This window comes from Camellia sinensis, chromosome 11 (genome assembly GCF_055761805.1).
Source record: "Camellia sinensis isolate YWXY chromosome 11, ASM5576180v1, whole genome shotgun sequence".
In the NCBI taxonomy this organism is placed as follows: domain Eukaryota; kingdom Viridiplantae; phylum Streptophyta; class Magnoliopsida; order Ericales; family Theaceae; genus Camellia; species Camellia sinensis.
Window position 1 is genome coordinate 88,852,503 of NC_138971.1, and position 6,000 is coordinate 88,858,502.

Here is a 6,000-nt window from a genome sequence, read left to right on the forward strand (position 1 = left end):
TGAATAGCATCTTGAGCCTCTAAGTTGGTCAAAAAGGTCATTAATCCTTGGGAGTGGGTATCAGTTCTTAATCGTGACTCGATTGAGTTGACGATAATCGATGCATAGCCTCAACGACCCATCCTTCTTTTTAGCAAACAACACGGGTGCTCCCCATGGTGAAGTAATGGCCTAATGAATCCTCTCTCGAGCAATTCCTGTAGTTGTGTCTTCAATTCTCGTAGTTCTGCTGGTGCCATGCGATACGGAGCCATGGATATTGGGGTAGTTCCAGGTTGTAGCTCGATGCTAAAGTCCACTTCTTGGGTTGGCGGCAATCCTGGTAATTCCATGGGAAATACATCTGCATACTCTCATACTACGCGCGAAAGTTCTATTTCTCCTTGGCCCTCATCATTTAGAATCAGACTTGATATCCTACTCGCAAGTTGATCGTGCCACTGCGTTCGATGTTTTGTTGAAGCCATGGGGTCTTGTCTATCCCCCTTAAACTGGAAACGTGTTCCATCTTGCGTGTGAGCTACCACCTTCTTCTGACGACAGTCGATCACCGCTTGGTAGGCGGACAACCAATCCATGCCCAAGATGATATCGAAGTTCGACATTCCCATGATACGAAGGTCGCAAGTTAAGCGTAGGTTCGCATCCTTATCTTACAGTCCTTACAGATCGATCCTACCCGAACGCATCCTCCCATAGGTGACATTACACTTAAGGCAGTTTCTAAAGGTTCACACACAAGTTCTAATGACTTAGCACAAGCAGAGGATACAAAAGAATGCGATGCACCGGTATCAAATAAAACATGCACCCAAGAATTGTATAGTACTAAATTACCCTCAATTACAGACGGGTCCGCTTCTTCCTCTTGCAGGGCAAAGATTCTGCTGGTTGCCTTCTGGTTGCCACTGGTCTTGGCGTTCTGAGTTCCTCCACTCTTCTGGTGCTGCTGCCCGGTAGATCCTGCCTTATTTGTCCAAGGCTTCTACCCACCTAATGCCTGGGCATTTGCTCCAGAACCTCCTTCTTGGTATCCAGATGGAGGGAGTTGGGAGCATTCGCTCTTTTTGTGCCCTAATTGTTGGTGATGAAAGCATTGGATTTGTCCCATCGGCTTTTGTTAATAGCCTCCTCTCTGGATCTGTTGCTGCGGTTGCTGTCGTTGCTGTTGTGGTTGTGGTCTGGAGTAGGGTTTTGAGGTCATGCTTCCCTTCTGGATCCTCTGAGGTCCAATAGACGCTTGACTCCCTTTTCTCTTGTTCCAAGCTTTCTTGGCGTCGGTTACTTCCCTCTTAGATTCTAATGCCGTCTCCAGCACCTCAACATATAAGGGGAGTCGTTGCAGAAGAACTCTTCCCCTGATTGTAAGGTCCAGGCCCCACTCGAACATCCTTGCTTTCTCTTTATCATTTGCTACGTATCTAGTTGCGTAACGGGCTAGCTCTTCAAATTTTGCAGCATACTGAGTCACAGTCATATTTCCTTGTTCCAGGTTTTGAAATTCCTTGACTCATTCTCGGCGGATAGTACTTGGGAAATATTTATTTAGGAATAGTTCCCTGAACTGGTTCCATGATAGGCTTGCTACATCACGAGTATTCTTGATTAACTCCCAGCAATGGTCAGCCTCATCATCAAGCTCGAATACTGCCAAAGCTATTCTATTAGCAGCCTCGGTTATTGTAGACACCCCATTTTTGACCGACCTTAAGACTCAGACGTCACCGATTGAGCGCTCGGTGATAGTGCATGTTGTGCTTGTTTTGAGGTTTCGGAGTTCTTGGCTGAGAGCCTCGCCTCCGGACCTTGGGACCCTTTGTACTTTGACTCGGTCCGTGGACCAAGTTTTGTTTTCTCCTCTCGGAGGGAGGGAGAGGTCTTGTAGACCATCTCTCAATGGTCGTAGGCTACTCTTCGCAATCGTAGACCACTTTTTTCGTTTGGAGATCAATTTTCGGTTTTTGGAGCCGTTGGTCATGCGCCTCGGTTCGGGACCGCTTACCATTCTCCGTTTGGCGCATATTTTGGAACACACCTTGTTTCCTCTATCTAGAGGAACATTGTGGTCCGGGAGACCACTTTTGTGGTCATACGCCACTTTTTGTGCTCAACAGCCAGTTTTCGAAGCCCTCGGCCGCGCGTCTTGCCTCCGATCTCTTATTTTGCATCCGTGTTGGTTCGTTCTTGGCACGAACCTTGTTTTCCTTGTTTGGAAGGTGGTACAAGGGTGAGAGACCAGCTTTCTCCTTGGAAACCACTTTTCTCCCCCCCAGCCGATTTTCTGGTTGGAAAATTGGTTTTCTTGGTCTTTGGGCCATATTTTCTGGTTTCCCATCCCACCACTGGCTTGCTTTCAGTGCGGAGACCACCAATTACCCTGGCCGACCACGTTTTTTTTGGGAAACCACTTTAGGTGGTTGGCCGACCACTAAAAGTAGCAAGCCGACCACCTTTTCTGGTTGGCAGGTTTCCTCCTGTTTTGTTTGACTGTGTGGATGCCAGCTCTGCCAGTTGGAGAGCACAGACTGTATCCTCCATACACGTGTATGGAGGGATTGCATCCATGTTAAGCTTCTCCAAGAAGCTTGAACCTTTGTTTTTTTTATAAGAGAGGGGCTCCCTCTCCATTCCAAAGGTTGAGAAAATTTCTTAAGGCACAAACACATATCTCTCTCTATATCTCTATATTTTGAGCCAAAAGTGTGTATTGTTCTTGACCTTTAACACCCCAACTCTTAGCCATACATCCTTACCATTGAACTGAGGTTCCTAGAGGTTATTTTTGGAGGTTAAAAGAGTGGTTTTTAGCTGAGGAACTTGATGGTTTTGCCGAGCTTCAAGGGTAATCTATTTTCTCTCTTTTTAAGCTTTGTCTTGATCACTCTCTTAGCCATACTTGCATACTTATTTGAGCTTTGTTGTCAATTGAAAAAAGCTCCATATCTAAGTGTTTTTCATGTTTGTTTAGGGCCCTTTTGGTGCTGAGGGTCATCTTCCCTCTTGCATGCCCTATTTGGCCTTGTTTTGTGCCATGCCATAAGACCTTTGAGTTAACCCTTGCATGGCCTTTAAGCCACTGAAATTCGGTGGATTTTCAGTGGTTGGCATGTGGTTTTGAGGCCCTAAATCAGAGAGGGATGACCCTCTCTCTTTTGGTCTTGTTTGCTTGTATTTTTTGCCTATCAAAGGAGCACATGTTTTCATACTTTCAAGGCTTGGTTCAGACACCTTTTGGTGACTTTTAGGGCCTGCCTAGACTCTATCTATGGCTGGTTTGGTCACCTTGGGTTTGCCTCTTGCATGTGTAGAGTAATCCCTTTTGTGGCTTATCAAAGTAGCATGTCATTCTTGCATGTATTGGTCATATTTCAGTGGGTTTTTGGTCATCATTTGGCATGCCATGACTCTATTTTTGGCTGGTTTGGTAGCCTCTCACATGCTTCATATGCTTGCAGTGTAAATCATGTTTACTAGCTTAGAATGCATGATGTTTTGGCCCTTCATGCTAGCTTGTCTTGGCTATGCTCCATACATATTTTAGCATTATTTTGGACTATTTTAGGACTATTTTGGGCTACTTCGGTCATATGACTCATGTTTTGTATAGCTATAGTGCAAATGCCTTGACTAGTCTTGAGTTTTGAGGTCCCTACCATGCTATACTTGTGATGTTTGCATGCCTTGGCATCATTTGGCATGGAATTTCAGAGCTTTCATCTTTGCCATATTCTCATGTTTATCACTCTTTAATTGTATTTGAGAGTTTGAGCTTTGTGCCTTGCTTGCGAGCCATCATTTGAGCATGCTTTTCCTTGCTTATCATGCTATCATTTCAGTCCATTTTGGCCACTGTTTTGGGCATGACTGAGGTTTGTCCATATCCAGTTTAAGTCCATCTTGCATGCTTAATTGCATTACATGTTGTTTGCATAATTCGAAGTCATTTTGTATGCCATTTCAGAGTTGAAACATGTGTCATTGCACTCCATATTTCATCCTTTCAATGCGTTTGAAAAGTTGTGTTTTGTGCCTTAGACTTGGGGCCGTTGCGTTGTGCATGATCGTATGTGTTTTGATGCCTTATTTCCATTATCTATTGGCCACTGATTTGGATGTGGCTGAGGCCCATCCATTTTGGTTTAAGTCCATTTTGCATTGAGTATGCCATTGTAGTTCATAGCATTGAGTATGCCATGTTGTCGCATGATTGATCATTGCATTGTGCATGTAAGTTATCATGTGCATTGTGTATGCAAGCGTCATGAGCATTGTGCATGCCATGTAATTCATAGCATTGTGTATGCTAGTTGTATGTTTGTATGTCCATCCCTTGCATGCTTGCATGTCTAAGTGGTATCGCATTAGGTTGCATACTTGAGGTCGCATTGTGCATGACATGTTTTGCTGCATTGTGTTTGCGATAAGAGTCAGCCCAAACACGGGAAACGAGGCACGTTTCATACTCGAAGTGATGAAACGTACCTCGATTCCCAGTTGCCGACACTCTTGACTATACATGACGGAGTTCTAAGCTTTAGGTGTTTATATGTGCATTCATTCCATATTGAGTTGCGCAATCCGGCCCCTCGGCCATCATGCATCGAGATGCGTGATTGGTGGCCCGAAGGTCGAGGCCTACACTCCCTTGAGCTTATGTAATGATAGGGAGGGTGGTCGCGCATACATGTGTTGCAAATACTTTGCCATGCCCTTTTCTTGCCCTCTGTTGCAGAAAACCAGAAACCATTAGCAAAAATTGGTCGGCCGACCAGATAAAGTGGCAGGCCGACCACTTTTTCTGGTTTTCACCACAAAAGGTGGTCGGCAGGTGGTTTCCAAGGCCAATATCTAGTCGGCAGCCTTCCCACAGGTTCCCTTGGTGGAGTTTCAGCCTTCTGGAGCTTTGTGCAGTGTTCTGAGATCAACTGCAAACAGAGGCAAGTCGGGGCGTCGCGAAGGATTTCCGAACAAAGTGACTCGAACATGCATGCATCCTTTGTCATCCAAAGCGGAGCTGAGGCAGCCTACATCATATAGTTTATATGCTTATTCAATTGCTAACTTGGTTAATTTGTTAATTAGTTAGAGTTGTGTACTAATTAGCTATAGCTTGTTATTCATTCTGTTGTGTAATAACTAGTTTAATTAGATTAGCTTAGATTAGCTAGCTGGTTCTATATTATTCATTCGGACCCTTCGTCGAGAGGGCACAACTGTTGTAAATAAGTGTGCGTGTGTGCGATGCATGTCTTCCAAACCCCATTTCTTTCTCCCTTTTATTTTCCAGCTTACGATGGTTAGTTTTAGGACATGTTTCAATTAACATCCTTATGCTTGCATGTTTGCATCCATTCATCTGTTTTGCATGCACCGGGCTCGGCACATCATACTAACTGCATTGTATTTCAATTCCTATTTGAATACATGTATCAAGTTGCATTTCACATGATATTTTAGAATAGCCGAGCCTATCTTAGTTGCATTCTTGCATGTGTTGCATTAGCCATCTTAACATGAACTAGGATCATGCATTGATTACTAACTAGTTTCTGTTTTGGCTTGGAGTACTCAGTGAGTGTTTATGCTTTAGCATCCTTGCATGTGTGTGAGTGACTGCCATGATAGTATGCTTGCCATGAGGCTAACTGCTTATGTGATATAACTACCTGAATGCCTGTGGGTGAAGGTTGGATTACTTGAATTGGAACAATTCATTGATTGTGAGTTTTAAGCCCGCTTGAGAGTGGCAAATCACCATGTTTTCTAAGCCCACTTGAGGGTGGCAAAATCCGCATTTTAGCCTATTTGCGAGAAGCAAACCGCTTTAAAAAACAAACATGAGATGTTTTGTTCCAACTTAGGTGATCCAAACTATACTTGTATGCTGTGCGCATCACATAGTAATTCTAGGTTAATAACCGGAATAAGAGCACATGTGTTTTCGAAAACAAGATATCATATTAGTAAAGGCCGATCTTTGATCGGGCGAGTGGAGGTGCC